The following is a 19,487-nucleotide window of genomic DNA, read 5'->3' on the forward strand; positions in this document are numbered from 1 at the left end:
AAACTTGAGGGTCAACACATTTCTCCAGTGTGTGGATTCCCGGACGTGCTATCAAATACATGCCTACCCATTAGAGGAGAGTCATTGCGGCCACCCAAGAAAGTCTCCCGGGCGGCCCGGAGCCTCCCTAACGCCCACGACTGCGTGTATGCTTCGTTTGGAAAGGCCTGGTTAAAGGTCTCCGTGTCACCAACAGGGTCCCGCCCCGCCATCTGCGCATCTGGGCTTGCCTGCCCTTAGAGCTGTCCGTAGCAGTCTCTGGAGGCAGATTCGAGTGTCCCCTCAACCTCTGGGCCAAAGAGCTCTTTATCAGAAACCTGCCCGAGAGCAAGAGACATTCAGTGTGCAACACCTGGAGGTGCGAGGTTCTCTGACGTTCCGTCGAGACTTCCCCGGACCTGTGCTTGACCGCTGTCCTGCTGCCTCGCGGGAGACGCACAAGAGCCAGTCCGTTCAGGCGGCCGCAGCGGAGACCCCAGGCTGGGCGGCTCGAACACAACAGACGGTTACAGTTCTGGAGGGTGGGAAGTCCCAAGATCAAGAAGACGCTGGCAGATTCGAGGTCGCAGGAGGGCCCCCGTTACGCTCGTGGACAGCTGTCTTCGTGTGCATCCTCACACGGTCCCCGGGGGCAAGGGCGCTTTCTCAGCCTTCTGTTATAGGGTTCCGCCCTCGTGACCAGCGCGTCCTCATACTGTGACCTTGGGCATTAGGATTCGACCGTGTGGTGTTCCCGGGGCATGCCTCCCCGTCCTTCGTATTAACCGTAAAAAGCATCTCGTAAGAAGTTCCTTTGAGAACTTGGTGCCTTTATGCCTTCGCTGCAAGGAAACTTAGAACCCAAGTTGAAACTTCTCGCAGTTCTTTGAGATAACTCATCCGGTATGCCAGGTTTGCATTCTGTTTTTGCTCTCAGGATGAGTAAGAGTAGTTTTAGAGGACTGGGCGCCAGTCAGAAGCTGTACGAATGGTAGAAAGAGGGTCCCGGGTCCCCATTACCCAGCTCCCCCCTCGGGCTGTCTCCTTGATGTTTTGGAAGAATTTCAGGGTTCTCGCACTGATTTCTAAGTTTGTTTCCCTGAGCCCCTTGCCGTGGGGCTTCATTATAATTTTCTGTCATCCCTCAGTTCACCTCAACCTGTTTCGGGCCCCCTTCCAAGGCGACAGGGGCGAGCTGTTTTTCTCCTTGGATACCAAAGCCGACTCACGTCCTCAGTGTGTCCTTGGACTCGTTTCCGGTGTTAGCTAGCGTCTTCCCGTTCTTTCCCGACCCCAGCAGCATTTTAAGTGCTAGGGGGTCGTCTAACACGATGCTCTGAGGCCTTTCTTGAGTCATAACCGGTATTCTTGAACCTGCCACCCCCCCCCCAACATTACTGGTCTCCCCCTTACTGCTTATGGTTGATTTCGCCCCGTGGAGCAGCGGGTTAGTGGTCTGTTCCCTTTAATTCCCCATCTGTTCTGTAGTCTCTTTTCTCCATCGGAGCCTAAGTATTTTGAAATGCCTGCCTTGCGCTTATATTCTTTCTATATTTCTTAGTCGAACTTCAAAACAGAGGAGGTCATGGGGCGTTCTTCCCACTAACGCCTGGTAGCTGTCCTTGGGCCTTCTAAATCGTGTTGCTAGTCAGGGAGGGGGTGGGGAACAGATCTTTCCTGAGGACTAATTCTGAGAGTTTGGCTGCAGCCAAGGTTCACGTTGAGTTTGGATGCTTCCCCCCCGTCCTCGGCCACGTCCCCAAGACGCCGTGTCCGGCAGTTACGTGCAGAGAGGCCGCAATGGTTCTGGGCTCCACGATGGGAGGGTTCGCCTCCTCCCTCCTCTTCAAGGGTCCTGCTCTAACGGTCAGTGGGCTAATGGAGGGAGCAGGGCTGCCTAACGAGGCGTTCCGTTTCAGTGGTGTACTGGAAAGTAATTTGGTGTTAATTGCCTCCTGGCACGACTCACACCCCAGAACTCACAGGAGCAATAACATCCCCGTGAAGGTGCTGTAGAAGACGGAGGGCGCGCTCACCCCCCTTGCCCTGCTCTCGGACAACAGCGACTCCCTCAGAAAGAGTTCAGGCCCGTGGCTCCGCAGCACCTGCCCTGGCAACGCCGGCCTCCTAGGTCACGGGGCGCTGAGGACGGGGAGTGGGAGCTGCCGGTGACTCTCCCTGCGGCGATGAAGCTCAGGCTGGTGGGGACGTCCCTGCGGATGTCCCCCGGGCGGAGTGCTGAGTGCACTATTGGGGTCCAGGTCCCCGAGGGGGGGGGTGAGATCCCTGCAGGATGTCCCCCCGGGCGGAGTACTGAATGCACTATTGGGGTCCAGGTCCCCGAGGGGGGGGTGAGATCCCTGCAGGATGTCCCCCGGGTGGGGTGCTGAGTGCACTATTGGGGTCCAGGTCCCCGAGGGGGGGTGAGATCCCTGCGGGATGTCCCCCAGGTGGGGTGCTGAGTGCACTATTGGGGTCCAGGTCCCCAAGGGGAGGGTGAGATCCCTGCAGGATGTCCCCGGGTGGGGTGCTGAGTGCACTATTGGGGTCCAGGTCCCCGAGGGGGGGGGTGAGATCCCTGCAGGATGTCCCCCCGGGCGGAGTGCTGAATGCACTATTGGGGTCCAGGTCCCCGAGGGGGGGGTGAGATCCCTGCAGGATGTCCCCCGGGTGGGGTGCTGAGTGCACTATTGGGGTCCAGGTCCCCGAGGGGGGGTGAGATCCCTGCGGGATGTCCCCCAGGTGGGGTGCTGAGTGCACTATTGGGGTCCAGGTCCCCAAGGGGAGGGTGAGATCCCTGCAGGATGTCCCCGGGTGGGGTGCTGAGTGCACTATTGGGGTCCAGGTCCCCGAGGGGGGGTGAGATCCCTGCGGGATGTCCCCTGGGTGGGGTGCTGAATGCACTATTGGGGTCCAGGTCCCTGCGGGGGGGGTGAGATCCCTGCAGGATGTCCCCCGGGTGGGCTGCTGAATGCACTATTGGGGTCCAGGTCCCTGAAGAGGGGGGGTGAGATCCCTGTGGGATGTCCCCCGGGTGGGGTGCTGAATGCACTATTGGGGTCCAGGTCCCTGAAGAGGGGGGGTGAGATCCCTGTGGGATGTCCCCCCGGGTGGGGTGCTGAATGCATTATTGGGGTCCAGGTCCCTGAAGAGGGCGGGTGAGATCCCTGTGGGATGTCCCCCGGGTGGAGTGCTGAGTGCACTATTGGGGTCCAGGTCCCTGCGGGGGGGGTGAGATCCCTGCAGGATGTCCCCCGGGTGGGGTGCTGAATGCACTATTGGGGTCCAGGTCCCTGAAGAGGGGGGGTGAGATCCCTGCGGGATGTCCCCCGGGTGGGGTGCTGAATGCACTATTGGGGTCCCGGTCCCCGAGGAGGGGTGAGATCCCTGCGGGATGTCCCCCGGGTGGGGTGCTGAGTGCACTATTGGGGTCCCAGTCCCTGAGGAGGGGGGGTGAGATCCCTGCGGGATGTCCCCCAGGTGGGGTGCTGAGTGCACTATTGGGGTCCCGGTCCCCTGGGGGGGGTGAGATCCCTGCGGGCTGCTCACAGGGCAAGAGCGGTCATTGGTTTGTCACTAAAGAAAAAATCCTGTGTGGACCGTCTTTCGTCCATCTGCCCTCCCCACACGTGGACGTCTGGTTCAGGGGCCGTGACTGATTTTCTGCTGCTCCGATCGCCCTGAGGACCCCGGCCTCCTGCCCGGGCCAGGGGTGGCACTTGGTCCTTCCTTGGACTCCGGGAGCGGGGGTGGGTGTGGGGGGTGGGGGTGGGAGGGTGGGGGGGGCGTCTGGAAAGGGCGGAAGGAGCCGCTCTGACCTTGTGGGCGTGGCTGCTCTGCACTCAGGTTCCCACTCATTGTCCACGGTCTCTGCAGCTGCGCTCTGGTCCCGAAGAGCCCGCCTCGCCCCTCCTGCCCACGTGCTCCGCACACACACGGGGGGTGCAGTCCCAGAATGTGAACAGCTCAGCACGTGGCGTTTTCCTGGGAGATTCTGGGGACATGGGTGTAACTAACGCATGGAACCGTCTGACGTAACTTGAGTTCATTCAGTAGCTGTTGTAAGTGAGCTGTTTTTCTGTGACAGGGAGGGCCAGACAGGTGCGCAGGTCAGCGTCTCCGAGCTGAGGTCTCGGCGTCTGGCCGCTTTCTCAGGAGGAAAATTCTCTCTTTAAAAACAAAAGGTTCAACTTGTTACTTATTTTAGTAAGAAACATTTTTATTAATGTAGAACAGGGGTCGGGAACCGTTTTGGCTGAGAGAGCCATGAACGCCACATATTTAAAAATGTAATTCCGTGAGAGCCATACAACGACCAGTGTACGTTACGTATTATCCAATAAAAATGAGGTGTCATCCTGGAAGACAGCTGTGATTGGCTCCAGCCACCTGCAACCGTGAATATGAGCCGTGGGAAATGACTGGATTGTAATACATGAGAATGTTTTATATTTTTAATGTAATTTTTTTTTTATTAAAGATTTGTCTGTGAGCCAGATGCAGCCATCAAAAGAGCCACATCTGGCTGATGAGCCACAGGTTCCCGACCCCTGATGTAGAACAACCAGAATTCTTACAGGACTAACCCATGGGGTACATGTTAGTTTACGTGCTGTTTGGAACGCGGGAGGGCACTTCCGTAGGCGTTTCACGTGGGCTGACACGGTTGTCCTTCCTGGCACTCGTGAAGTAGGTACCCGCCTTCAGACCCCACGACGAGAAGATGGCAGGGTGGGATTTGAACCCGGGCCTTCTGCTGTGGAGTGCTGTCTCCTCACCAGGAGGCTGTGCCCGCTTTCAAGCCCACAGCGTCTCCGGCTTCCTCCGTCTTCCTTCCTCACCCACCTGGGACTTTCTCATTGACTTGCTCACTCCTCTTGCATCGATTTGAGACGTGCTATTAATTATTAGGTGTTGTGGTTGACAGTATTTCCTGTCCTCAGACGCCTCCGCCTGGCAGCGGGGGACAGAGACAGATAAGTAACCAACCACAGCGGGAGCCCCACGCGAAGTCGGGGGGCGAGGAGGGGGGGGGACGCAAAGCCCATGGGGAGGGTGGGGGGGGAGGCAGAGACCCGCTCTGCTGGGGGCGGGGGGGATGCAAAGTCCATGGAGGGGGTGGGGGGGGAGGCAGAGACCCGCTCTGCTGGGGGTGGGGGGGGAGGCAGAGACCCGCTCTGCTGGGGGTGGGGGGGGATGCAAAGCCCATGGGGAGGGTGGGGGGGGAGGCAGAGACCCGCTCTGCTGGGGGCGGGGGGTGGGGCGGGCATGTGACTCTCAGGACCAGCCTCAGAGCATCAATGTTTAAAGAAATGGCAAACAATAAGGGCTGGGCAAAAAAAAAAAAAAAAAGTTTAAGAAAAATGGGTCCACGGGTGTGAAATGCAGAAGGTTCAGGAATGAACTAAGATCTATTTGTGGGCAAGAGGAAGAATGAGTGTGTGTTTGCCAGTGTGGGAAAGGCAAAATAAATGTTATGGTTGGAAAGTGAGGTATTGGAGTTTAAAAAAAAAAATTACCAGGGAGAGGGGCGCTGAGCGATTGCACTGTGTGAAAAATCATAACAGCAGTAACCGTCAAATGCAACGGAGAGAATTGCTTCGGAAAGTTGGCAGCGGGTCATGACTTTTCTAGGGCTGACCGGTGGCCTCTGTAATACACACTGTTTTATTGGAGCCATTTGTCTTTTGACATAAAAGGACGCGATGCTAAGCGACCGTGTGTAAAAATCAAGCGCTTCTTCTCTCTCGCACATCCGGCGCCCCTCGGGGGACCAGCGCTGTGGTGTGTGGGCAGGGGCACCATCATCATGATTCCAAAAGCACTTTGTGGCCCTGATTATGGATGGGTCTTTTAACTAGCATGAGAAGCGTACGGTACACCGCGTGACCTTGCGCAGGCTAACGGCGCTGAGTTTACGCTGCGGGACTGACTGCCTTGTCTCAGGAAAAACGGCTTGTTAATTGAGTCGATGGGCAGGAGTCTTGGTGGGTTATTGACCAGGATAGTTCTTGTTGTTCGCTGTGGTGCCAAAAGCCGAAATCTTCTCCCTGTTGTCTGTCCCCACACCCTGCCCTTCTGTGATCAGACCCCGGTTCAGTTCCTGGGAGACGCTTACAGTGTGCATGAATGGCTTTGCCAAAGAAACTTTTCAGTGTTGGCTTGTTCGCTAGGTTACAGACGTTTGAATTTAAAGCTCAGCGTTTGGAGTATAGAGCTTTTCATTTCGGGTAGAAGGTATCTTAAATGTTTCCCTTGGCCCTGAAAACATTTTGATGATATCTGTATGTTTTCCTCCTCCCTCCCTCCCTCCCTCCCTCCCCCTCCTTCCCTCCCTCCCTCCCTCCCTCCTTCCCTCCCTCCCTCCCTCCCTCCATCTGTATGTACTTATCTTATGTTTCTCTGTATCTATTTGGCATAGCTTTCACTAATCCAAGTTTCTGACCTCCTCTGCGCCTTTGATAAAACTCTGACTGTCTGGCACGGGCTGGACCTGGGGAATATGGGAGTGTTGGTGAAATGCTCTTCAATTCCCTGAGCTCCCAGTCTGAGGGGCCGAGAGGTGTGAACAGATACTTCCGGTGCACTCTGCTCTGTGCAATCTCGGATGTGGAGAGAGTGTCAGCAGGAGGGCGGGGCTGTCTCTTTTGTGTGTGTGGAAAGACTTTTCCCATGGGGATGGGTGGGAGTGAGGGTGGGGCCCCCAGGCGGAGTCTTAAGAAAGAAGCCGTTCTTCTCCTGGCGGGTGTGATGGGGAGGATGGGGGTCTCCTCGGGCTTAGGTGAGGAAATTGGAGCATCCGTGTCCACGTGCCTCCGCGCGAGGTAGCTGCTCCGTCTTCTCCCCGAAGGGAGCAGGCAGCCTGGTTCACCATGCGCGCTCAGCTCAGCGTCCAAACCTATGTGTACTCCACATTGGATCTCAGGGCGTGCCAGCGATCTCAGAAGAGCAGCCCCCACCTCACTTCTCTTTGGGTGAAATGAAGCGTACCTTTTCCTCCGAGACCCCTACTCTTCACGGCTGACTTACACAGTCACTCTTACCTGAATGGTAACCGTATGAAAACATTACGTGGAATGCTCTGTGCATAATATCACACCCCCTTTTCCACAGTTGGAAGGAGGTATGAGAGTTGGCATATGTCGGTTGGAGAAACAGCTCACTTTCCTTGCCAGAATTTATTTTTGTTAAAATATTTCACGGAGTCTAAAAATAAAGATATGATTGTAAAATTCTAATGACACAGAATTAAGAAGACAAAATTTGTGAGTCCTTTGTTTGGCAAATATTTACCACGGTTTAATTTGTGCAATAAATCCATGGGAATAGAGCCTGTTCATGATTGTTTAGTTTGGTTTCAAATTCCTTCTATCTTACCCGCAGTCATGCCAGCAGTAACATATTCATGTAATCATACTAACTTAGAAATCCGAGTGAGGGAGTAGTGTTGTCTTCTGTTGTGTCCGACCAGCTAGTGTCTATTTAACGGTGTCTGCTACTCTCTCTCTCTCTCTCTTTTTTATATGCACGTAGTATGAGGTCTCAGGGTCAGCTTTCACCTCGGTGGATGGGGCAGGCACGTTTCTCTGACAGATGTGTCTGTGTAGGATCGGTGAACCTAAGTGATAATAGTGTTTGTTCATGAGCTCGGCCAGCCGTCTGTCAGTTTTCGTGAATGCCGTGACTGTCTCTCCGTGGAGAGTGAGCCTGTCACCTTCCCTGACCTCGGGAGCTTACAATGAAGTCCTGGGGACAGGCACTGAATGAGGACACAAACAAGTGAGTGCATGACTATCAATGGTGTCACGGGATACAATGAGCTATTTTTTTTTTTTTTGCCTGCGAAAGAGAAGAAGGGGGTCACTATTAGAGAGAGGCATGTGAGTGGGGGGTCCCGCTGCAAACAAGGTGGTCAGGGCTGGACACGGCTGGGCATGTCTGTAGACTATTGTGTGGGTTTTCTAAATGGTCAATGGGGGGAGTCGATTTTAGGAATTTAAATCTGTTCTGCACTTCCTCCTTTGAGGTGTTGTAAAAGTGGTTTTTGGATTATTTCATGTGTGGAGTATATTAATTGGGTCTAGTACTTAACCTTTTTCACATTGTGTGATTGAGATATACATACTGCTCTCAAAAATGAGGGGATATTTCAAAACGAATAGGAAGCTAAAAATGTCCCCTCATTTTTGTGAGCAGCATATATAATATATATATATATATATATATATATATAACTATTCACTGCTAAAGGGAATTACATCTATATAATTTAGATTATAAAGTATATATAATTTATAGAATAAAAATAGTCCTTTAGCAGAAACTACTTTACTTTTGGAGAATTGGAGGGAAGGATAAGGATGATCTTTGTATTTTTATTATTATTATTATTATTATTATTATTTTTAGTGCCTATGACTTTTACTTGGGGCATGGGCTTACATTTAAGGTGTTTCTAATGACGGCACGAGATGGAAGTGTCTGAGCGCTGTGCCCTGTGGCCCGTTGCTAGAATGTCCAGATGCCCACGTCCATGCTGGTGTGGCTTATGTCTTAGTCGAGGTCCCCCCGGGAGATCAGGAAAGACACAAGCCAAGCCAGCTTGGACATGGGCACCCCAACCTCCTCCCCTCGTGCTGGAGAGCCCCGTGGGCATGCCACACTGTCTTGGCTGCTGGGTGGGATTCAGAGGCACCAGAGTTCTTCTCAGCGGCGTGAGCGTTTGTGGAGCGCAGCCGTGTGCCAGGCAGTGCCTCGCGTTGGGATGTGGTGGTGGGTGCGCTCTCATCCCAGCTCGCAGAGGCACGTCAGCAGCTGAAAGGACAAAAATAAAATTAATGCAATGTACGCGACGGGTCCAAGAGGAGCCTGACAAATGACGCACAGGGACCAGCTCCCGTGCGCGCACAGCACACGGCCTCCTCTAACGGCGGGGCGTGCGGGAGAGAGACCGGCTCCCTTCCCACTTCTGAGCCGCCCGAGTCCTTGAGACTCGCCCCTTGAATCTTCTTGCGGGAATTTAGTGACATGTTTTTTGTTTCATGGCTTTTTTCTTCAAACTCTTCGGTATTCTTGTGTCCCTCTCGACAGCGTCAGTGAACTGGACGCACGTTGGAGAAAAATAACGAAACCGTTGGTTGATGGCGTTCTCGCTGCCACCGTCAGGAGAAAGACGATGTCTATACAACCGTCTGCCGACCTCTCCAGCCCCAGGGTTCCCAGAGCCGGGTAACTTAGACAGGTCATGGGTCGCTGACTTACATAGTCTGTCTCTGAACAGTAAAAGCTCAGGGAGTGACTCCCGTCTGTGTCCCGTTCCTCACTCCCTCCCCCTGCGATGTCAGAGTAAATCTAAAGGAGGATGCGCAGGATTGCTTTTCCCCTTTTGAAAATGGGCGACCTGTCAGAGCGCCTGCAGCTTTAAGGGGGAGGTAGTTTCCTGTGTGTGTGAAGAGTGTGTTAGAACGATGGTTTGAGGACCAGCGTCCAGGGCAACTTTGAGCAAGTGAGTTGCCCGGGGAGAATTCCTTAGAGGGTGAACGAGAGCAGTGGTTTTGTGGGCGGGGGGGCGTGGAGAGGGTTTGAGAGACGGCACAGGTGAGAGGATGCGATGAAGGGACCGCTGAGCGGTTCCGGGTCCCACTGTACTTGCACCCCCTCCAGAAACAGTGTGACCCCTGCCCGTTCAGGAAGGCACCCACAGCCTTCACCGTGGTGGGGCTGCGGTCCTCACTGCCTTCCGATACAGTCATCTCCGCGGGGGGCCCACATCGGCCACAGTAACGCCCAGATGCCGGACACGGGAAGGACACGTTGTTTGCTGTTAAACCAGATTCCTCAGGATGCTTGAGATTCTGGGCAGGTGGGGATTTCAGTGTCCCCGTCCCCACACCCGCTGAGCGCCTGCAGGTGGGGGGTGAGCAGTGCCCCTCGGACACCCCCGAGGCGTGCAGGCTATAATTTACGGCTGCCCAGAGCCTGCTGTCAGTGCGTTTTATTCTGTCTTCTGGGGGAAGGAGGACAGTGCAGTTTTGAAACGGGAACAGTGATTATGGCTTTCTGATCCGCAGCTGCCTGTCGGGCGCGGGAAAGGAGACGGGGGAGGGACGTTTAAGGCACACCGCGGTCTCTCTGAGGCAGGGTCACCGTGAGCCGTCCCCGCGCTGCCTGCGCCTTCGGAGAGCCGTTCTCACTCAAGTGCTTTCAGCTGTGGCTTTGAAGAGACTCGGTGCTCGTGGTGCAGGTCCTTGTGCAGGTCCAAGGACAAGCGGAGCCCAGGCTCCTCCCGTTCAGGTAGAGAGGCCGGCACTCCCCGGGCCAGCGTTCTCTGATCGTTGACATCAAATGCGTGCACCTCTCAGGTCTGCAGGGAGCTGTTTTCTGAACGTATCGTTGAATTTTCACATCTTCATCTGTCGGAAAGTGTTGGTAAAAATATCTCACAGGGTTGTTGAGGGGGATAAAAAAAATAAAATGTGAAACCCGTAGAGTAGGGTTTGTACATGGTAGGCACCCTGTAAGTGTCCATGTATTCCTCCAAGGACGCCGGACCAGGGCGGTGGACGCCGCCCACGGTGGACGTAGGTGAGGCGGAGCGTGAGTACTGACCGCGTGTTAGTCAGGCACGGGGTAGCTCATGCTGGCACCCAGCATCTTCGTGGATTGAGCGACGTGACTGCAGAGCCAGCCTGGGAGAGGGTGAGGGTGTGGGTGTCGGGGAGCAGAGGCGAAGGGGGCCTGGCTCTGTCGCCCCCACACACACAAACCTCTCGCAGCTCGCCTGGTTGTTGGGTGAGCCCGTGAGAGTATCACCACAGCTGGGACAGCAGGCAGCGTGGCTTCCTGAGGTGGCCGGTGGTGGAGGCGGGGGAAAGAAAGGCCTGATGGGGTTGCTCTGATGACCCGCAGAAAGACGGCCAGGGCATGACACGCACATGCCTGGCGTGACGTGTTCACCGCTCCGTGCCGTCAGACAGCGCAGGAAAGATCATGGGTGTCGGAGATGGGCCGCCGTTCATTCCAGATCTCAGGAGCAGGTGCGTGGTCCCCTGGAGGCTCGTCTGGGCACAGAAGCTTCTCCAGGCGGAGAAGGATCTCAGAGCCTCTTTGTGCCCGTCTCCTGCTCGTCTCGGGCTGGGGAGCTGCTGGGCGTGCTGGGGACCCCCTGGTTGTTCTGGGGACCCCCAGCCTGTCCTTCAGCCCAGGAAACCTCATTCCCGGTTCTGCAAGGTGTGCGGGATGGACCTCTGGTTCCGGAGATCGACCTTCTAGACGTCCCCCGTCCAAGGGAAGTAAAATGCTGGTCACACCTCATTTCCCCGTTCCTCGTAGCCACCCCGAACAACTCAAAAAGTCATCAGCTACAAACGGTGAAATTAATTCTGATAATGTGCTATTTAAACTCATTATATAGGGTTGGAGACTATTCATTCATGAGTAGTATTCATTCATGAATACTACTCATTCATGAGTAATATTCAAACTACTACTCATTATGTAGTTTGGGGATGCCAGCCCTACGTGGTAGGGAAGAGTATTATTCCCACTGTATAGACAGGGAAGCCGAGACAGTGAAAGGTTAAGGAAGTTTCCTCAGGTCACAGGGCCAGCAGAGCAGCTCAGCTCCGGGAATGCTGGACACAACCCGAAATATGACGATTTCATCCAGTAACCACATAAAACATGGTGAGATATCCTACACTAGTTTTTTAGACTCGGTTCATCCAAATCCAGGGTGTCTTCTGCACCCACCAGCACCACGGGGCCTCTCCAACCTGCCCGTCACTGCTGTCAGCTCTCTTTAAAGGCATTCATTCACGTGCTCCTGCTGGTCACCCTACATCAGGGGTCTCCAAACTTTTTACACAGGGGGCCAGTTCACTGTCCCTCAGACCATTGGAGAGCTGCCAAATACAGTGGTCCTCTCACTGACCACCAGTGAAAGAGGTGCCCCTTCCAGAAGTGCAGTGGGGGCTGGATAAATGGCCTCAGGGGGCCGCATTGCGGCCCGCGGGCTGTAGTTTGGGGACGCCAGCCCTACGTGGTAGGGAAGAGTATTATTCCCACTGTACAGACAGGGAAGCCGAGACAGTGAAAGGTTAAGGAAGTTTCCTCAGGTCACTGGGCCAGCAGAGCAGCTCAGCTCCGGGAATGCTGGACACAACCAGCAGGCGCTCCTGCCTCTGTGAGCTCAGCCCTCGCTCCGAGTGGGCGGCCGGGCGGGTGGGCGAGGGGAGCCGGCCTCGGACAAGATAGAGGGGTCAGTGCTGGGGACGGCGCCAGAAGTGGCCCCCGGGACCCTGAGACAAGAAGTCGTGCAGCACAGACAAGAAGTTCCTGCACCCCGGGATGCGGAACTGAGAACCCCGCGGTTTCCGCTGTCTCCTGCCCTTTCTCCCTTTGCGCACAGGGTGGGGCGGGCGGTGCCGCTCATGGTCTGTCTTTTCCTGGTTTTATTTCCCCCTCCCCAGGTGGCGGTGGCGCTGCTGGGGGTGAGGGAGGCAGGTCCCCGCCCTCCCCACGCACTGTTGCTTTCTGATCCTGGGGGCAGACTGTGCAGACGGAGACAAAACCCTGTCCTGCTCTGGGGGCCCCGTCTCACTTGACGGCACGCGCCCCACAGTTCACCCGTCCTGGGTCTGCGCCCTGTGGCCCCGGGCTCGGCGAAACCCTGTCGGGATTGCTCGGTGTGGCTCTTCCGGGGCTGGGTTTTATTGACATGTTGCATGCCAAAGTCGGTTTGGGAAACTGCCTCTGTTACCACATCCTTATTTCTCGCCCTGCTGGGAAGCATCCGTCAGCCAGAGCTTCAGCCACACTGTTTTAACAAGCGGGGCATGCATCATCTAAGACAGGGGTCCCCAAACTACTGCCCACGGGCCGCAAGCGGCCCCCTGAGGCCATTTATCCGGCCCCCGCCGCACTTCCGGAAGGGGCACCTCTTTCAATGATGGTCAGTGAGAGGAGCATAGTTCCCATTGAAATACTGGTCAGTTTGTTGATTCAAATTTACTTGTTCTTTATTTTAAATATTGTATTTGTTCCCGTTTTGTTTTTTTACTTTAAAATAAGATATGTGCAGGCCCTGGCTGGTTGGCTCGGTGGTGGAGCGTCGGCCTGGCGTGCGGGATTCCCGGGTTCGATTCCCGGCCAGGGCACACAGGAGAGGCACCCATCTGCTTCTCTACCCCTCCCCCTCTCCTTCCTCTCTGTCTCTCTCTTCCCCTCCTGCAGCCGAGGCTCAATTGATGCAAAAGATGGCCCGGACGCTGGGGATGGCTCTGTGGCCTCTGCCTCAGGTGCTAGAATGGCTCTGATTGCAGCAGAGCGATGCCTCAAGATGGGCAGAGCATCAGCCCCTGGTGGGCGTGCCGGGTGGATCCCGGTCGGGTGCATGCGGGAGTCTGTCTGACTGCCTCCCCATTTCCAACTTCAGAAAAGAAAAGAAAAAAAAAAAGATATGTGCAGTGTGCAAAGGGATTTGTTCATAGATTATTTTATAGTCCGGCCCTCCAATGGTCTGATGGACAGTGAACTGGCCCCCTGTGTAAAAAGTTTGGGGACCCCTGATCTAAGAGGTGTGTCCACACAGCCCCGGGCTTTGGCCGGGAAGGAGAATGTTTGATGTTTTCTACACTCTCAACTAACACACACACACACACACTCTCTCTCCCTCTCTCTCTCTCTCTCTCTCTCTCTCTCTCTCTCTCTCTCCATATATAATATATAAATTTCTGTTTTGTTGACTCTCATGTTGTAGAAAACACCACCTTCCCCAAAGCTTAATTACTTAATATGAAACGGTGATGTTAAAAAACAAGAAAAAAAGAAGAGGGTAGAGCGTTAACCTAAACATGACTAATTGTCCCCATACCTGAGAGAATATTTGCTATGGTGGATTAATTTTTATCCAACACCGTGAGCCCTCTCCCCCACCCGCAACTTTTTTTTTCTCTTCTGTTTCTGGAGTCTTTTAAGGCAAATCCTAGGTATTATGTCATTGTACCTCAACTACTGCTTCAGTATGAATTGCTAATTGAGATGGATGATTTAAAAAATAAATATTACCATTCCATCGCTGCACCTAACGTCATGAATGACCGCTTTAAGAGTTGATGTAGCAGCCGTATTTCCGGTGATCTTTCATTGTTCTTCCCTGCCTGGTCCCCGTCCCTGTGCGGAGTCTGAACGGAGTCCTTGTCCGCAGTGGGGACAGGTCTCCGAAGTCCGTGAGTCTGCTGTTGCCCTTCCCCCCTCGGCGGCCCTGGCTTTCCCTCCAGTGCCGTGGATTTGTTGGTGACAAGGGCTCCTGGGTGGGTTTCGATGCGCCGCGGTGTGGATTTGGCTGCTGCCGGCTTTTCACCTGTCCCTCTATAACAGGGGTCCCCAAACTTTTTACACAGGGGGCCAGTTCACTGTCCCTCAGACCATTGGAGGGCCGGACTATAAAATAATCTATGAACAAATCCCTTTGCACACTGCACATATCTTTTTTTTTTCTTTTCTTTTCTGAAGTTGGAAATGGGGAGGCAATCAGACAGACTCCCCGCATGCGCCCGACTGGGATCCACCCGGCACGCCCACCAGGGGCTGACGCTCTGCCCATCTTGGGGCGTTGCTCTGCTGCAATCAGAGCCACTCTAGCACCTGAGGCAGAGGCCACAGAGCCATCCCCAGCGTCCGGGCCATCTTTTGCATCAATTGAGCCTCGGCTGCGGGAGGGGAAGAGAGAGACAGAGAGGAAGGAGAGGGGGAGGGGTGGAGAAGCAGATGGGTGCCTCTCCTGTGTGCCCTGGCCGGGAATCCAACCCAAGACTCCTGCACGCCAGGTCGACACTCCACCACCGAGCCAACCAGCCAGGGCCTGCACATATCTTATTTTAAAGTAAAAAAACAAAACGGGAACAAATACAATATTTAAAATAAAGAACAAGTAAATTTGAATCAACAAACTGACCAGTATTTCAATGGGAACTATGCTCCTCTCACTGACCACCAATGAAAGAGGTGCCCCTTCCGGAAGTGCGGCGGGGGCCGGATAAATGGCCTCAGGGGGCCGTAGTTTGGGGACCCCTGCTCTGTAACCTGTATGTTCTGTAAATCGGACAAGAGGTCTGGAGCCGTGACGGTTAGACTCAAGTTGGTGGGTTGACTTCGTGGGGAACGTATTTCATGGGCGGCACTGGGCACTTGCGCCTTCTTTCACCAGGGGCGTGGTGTCTGCCCGTCTCCCCTTCGGTGGGCTCGCCCGGCCGCCGTCAGCCCGATTCCGTCGCCCAGGGGCCCGGCATCCTCCCGCGGGAGGGGTTCAGCCCCCACCGAGGATCACTGCCTGTGTCCTCAGTGTCTTCCCCCGAGGAGTTAAAAGACGGTGATTTTTTTTTCTAATTCTGTCACTTGTCTTCCCAACGTTCCTTGGCTGGCATCCTTCCATCAGGCAGACCTTTGATTGCCGTGACATGCGGCTTGTATAGAAAAGACAAGATAAAATGCTCACTTCTGTCTCCGTATTTGAAATTTTGGGAGGAATCTTTGTGTCCTTGCGACCTCCAGGAAGGAGTGATGCCCTTTTCCCCGTAAGTGTTGCCACAGACACATTTATCTTCGTACACTGGGTATCTTTCCACCCAGTGCTGTCATTTTGCTTTTATTGCTCAAATTATCCCGTCTCAGGCCGCTGTGACCCCATCAGTCTCTCTGCTCAGGGATGGATTCTTAACCTCGCCTCTTGTTTGCTGGTTTCTGGAGGTTTGAAGTTTCTCTGTGGGCAGCCTGACCACTGGACGACAGGTGAACATCCGGGGGTGGAGAGGGAGAGGAGACGCTTCTCCAAACGTTACCACGCGAGCTCTCGTCCTCCCAGTGTAGAGGGAAGGCGGGAAGGTGTTTTTTTTTTTCATTTTTCCAAAGCTGGAAACGGGGAGGCAGTCAGACAGACTCCCGCATGCGCCCGACCGGGATCCACTTGGCATGCCCACCAGGGGGCGATGCTCTGCCCCTCTGGGGGGTCGCTCTGCTGCGTCCAGAGCCATTCTAGTGCCTGAGGCAGAGGCCAAGGAGCCATCCCCAGCGCCCGGGCCAACTTTTGCTCCAATGGAGCCTTGGCTGCGGGAGGGGAAGAGAGAGACAGAGAGGAAGGAGAGGGGGAGGGGTGGAGAAGCAGATGGGCGCTTCTCCTGTGTGCCCTGGCTGGGAATCGAACCCAGGACTCCTGCACGCCGGGCCGACGCTCTACCGCTGAGCCAACCGGCCAGGGCCGGGAAGATGGTTTTGTTGTCAGGTCTACATGGCGGAACCTGGTGGTCAGCTGGCCACCCTGGACCTTTTCCTCATCATGTGGGACACGGGTCAGAGCTCCGCTCTGGTGCGAGACAGCCCGGCTCCAGAATTCCAGCCTGACCACTTCCTAGCTCGGCGGCTGGTCGGGTTACTCATGCATTTTACCTCCCGGCTTTTCCACTCTCTGAAAGGCAGACGGGAGCAGCGTGCGCCTCCTCAGGTGGCTGCGTGACTTACTCGCGGTGGCCGCGGCCAGGCCCCCAGCACAGAGCCTGCCCCACGCCGGAAACGCTCAGTGAGCACAGCTCCGATGGCTTGAACGTGGTGGGCAGGCGTGTCACCAGGCTTGGACGTGACGTCCGAGCCTGTTACTTTACTCTGTGCAGACGTGAAGGCGGGGCAGAGGTTTCTAAGAAAACACGGATTTTTGTCCCATGTTCAGTGTTCCGGTCTTGAGATTTCCTGCCTCGGTTCATTTGTGGAACTGCAGGAAACATTCTCGCAGCCCCCCAGTGTCACGTGACGGCTCCCTACTGCTGGAGTCAGCAGTGTGAGACCTCGGGGTCTGGGACAAGCGTTCAGCAACGCTAAGCAGACTGTATTTAAGGAAAGTGTTTGTTCTCCTTTTCTAGAAGCCCGATTCCTGAGAGCGGTGCCTCACGCTGTGAGGTGGGGGCTTCAGGATGCTCCACACAGATGAATTTCCCAGACAGCGCATGCTACACACTTCAAATGCCCAACTCTAAAATATTTTAATAGCATCGGGTTGAAATTTCCGCTAAGCATGCCACTGGCCGAAGCGGAGGCAATCAAGCGTCTCCTCACCTCTTCTTTCTGACTGTGTCTCAGTCAGCTGTGGCTGTGGAACGAGTAACCCCGCCCCTCTGTGGTGCCACATTGTTTCCGGGCATGCTCACGCTTCAGGATGCTGATTGGGGGGTGTACGAGGTCAGGGGGCCAGCCTGCTGGGGCCTGGGGGCCTCACTGTGGATTAATCTTAGGTCTGTCCCATAAATGTTGACCGTGGTGCCCCCTCTGAAGGGGCAGAAAACCGAGGGGAGTTTTGCGAACGGTGCCGGAGCATATGGCAGGGAGACAAGGGCCAGCGTACCCGTGTAAGCACGTCCCTGTCCACTGGCACCAGCTTCCATCCCGCCGTCCGTCCGAGTGAGTCAGTTCCCCAGCCTGTCGTCGGTGAGGTGGGGGAGGGAGGTGTGCCCTCGTCTCAGGAGGCGGGGAGGGGGGCAGGGTTCGCCACGCAGTCACCTGACTTAGCACAGTAACCAGGGTCATCAGTAGACTCTGACCCAGTGTTCATGTTGTGCACCGAGATTGGACCTCGACGATCCCTGCCTTCAGTCCACCTTTCTGCTTGCTCATCTGTGCCACAGCGTCTTTTCAGGATCATACTTAGGGACGGATTCTTTCTTTCTTTCTTTCTTTCTTTCTTTCTTTCTTTCTTTCTTTCTTTCTTTCTTTCTTTCTTTCTTTCTTTATTGGTGACAGAGAGAGGGACAGATAGGGACAGACAGACAGGAAGGGAAAGAGATAAGAAACATCAATTGTTCGTTGCAGTTCCTTAGTTGTTCATTGATTGATTTCTCATATGTGCCTTGACCATGGGGCTACAGCAGACTGAGTGACCCCTTGCTCAAGCCAGCAACCTTGGGTACAAGCTGGTGAGCTTTTTGTTCAAACCAGATGAGTCTGCGCTCAAACTGGTGACCTCGGGGTCTCAAACCTGGGTCCTCCATGCCCCAGTCTCCCAGTTTCCCAGTCCAATGCTTTATCCACTTCACCACCGCCTGGTCAGGCGGAACGGATACATTCTTGATGAGGACTTGACTCTTCTCCTGGGAATGGAAGCATTTTCTTGGGCATTTTGGACAGTTGGCAGCCTTTCCCTTCCCCTGCCCCTCCCCCCCTTCCTCCTTCTTCACCACAGTTTGTCCTCCAAAGAGTCCCTGGTGTCTCCAGAATGCTGACTTTGAGGAGGAAGGGGTTAACTCAGGAGGTGAGGGTTGACTCATTTTGTGGCAGTAAAGTGGGTCATGCACTCTGCTAGTAACTCTAGATGTTCAGATGCTAATCTCTTCTCTTCCACCGACTCCCAGAGCAATCTGGGGCAGACTGCCTCATCTCTGGGTGCTTGTGAGCGAGACCCACACTGCTGGTAGACAGGAGAGCCGGGGGCAATGGTGGCTGGCGGAAGGCACACTTCAAAGGACGTCATTTCCATCTCCTGTGAAATCATATTCACGTGGAATTCTACGGATTCCTCGTCCGTACCCATTCCGCCTAAACTGCACCAAAACTTCCTTTACCTCGCTGCAATTGGTGGGGGCTGAGGGCTTATTTAACAGATCAGTGTCATGAAGACGCTGGAAAAAAAAAAAAGATAAATAAAAGAGCACGTTATAAAAATTAGAACATTTATTTGAGGGTGTGATCCGTGCTAGCTATAATTCCTGCTAATGTCAAGTGAGCGTGCTTCATCTGTTCACAAAGCGGACCTAATGGATGTTAAACCGACAATCTCTGTAATGAGTTAAACAGAATAAAGTGGTTTCTATTTTAAATATGTTCCACAGTAAATATGTTCTGAATTCAGAATTTATCTGGAACTAAACCACAGGCGTAGGATGACGTACTTTTCGGATGCTGGCGGAACGTCGCCCGTGTCTGATCGCTGCTTTTGTTGTTGTGAAGTGTCCGGTAAACCGTGTTAGTGTTCTTCTCTGCCCTCGCCCTCTCTTTTCTGTGTGAACCCCACGTGTGCTGAGTGTCATGTCATCTAAGTAAGAGAAGGGTGAAGTTGCTCCCCCTTCCAGCTCCGTTAGTGAAGGGTTTAATTGGACAATACATTGTCGCCTCTTCCAATCTCTTATACAGGAAGACAAAAGAATTTTCCAATAAACTTCCATTCTGATGTTTGATTCCATGGGGAATTCCAGATCCTCAGGAGAGGGGGGGGGTAGATTTGGTCCCACAGAAACCGTCACCCCTCTTTCTAGCCATTCTCCCTCCCTCCTTGACTGTCCTGTGGAGTTGCCAAGTCTCCGCCTGGCATGTCCTGTATCTTCCAGAACCACAGAGGAGGGTGTCCTGGCGCCTGGTCCTCTGATAGACGTGACTGTAATTCATGAGAATTTCAAGGCGGAATATGACGTATTGGAGATCTCACGAGGCCTGGCTCCATTTGCAGAGATTTTCTCCCACCACAGTCAGGA

At 54.3% G+C, this 19,487-nt stretch overlaps 1 protein-coding gene across 4 annotated transcripts in view; it reads left to right on the forward strand.

The window, feature by feature from the left end:
- Window positions 1–19,487, forward strand: part of DOCK4 (dedicator of cytokinesis 4) — a 353,243-nt gene that overhangs the window by 75,901 nt on the left and 257,855 nt on the right. The gene's annotated exons all lie outside the window — the stretch shown is intronic.

Source organism: Saccopteryx leptura, chromosome 12, assembly GCF_036850995.1.
Source record: "Saccopteryx leptura isolate mSacLep1 chromosome 12, mSacLep1_pri_phased_curated, whole genome shotgun sequence".
Taxonomy (NCBI): Eukaryota; Metazoa; Chordata; class Mammalia; order Chiroptera; family Emballonuridae; genus Saccopteryx; species Saccopteryx leptura.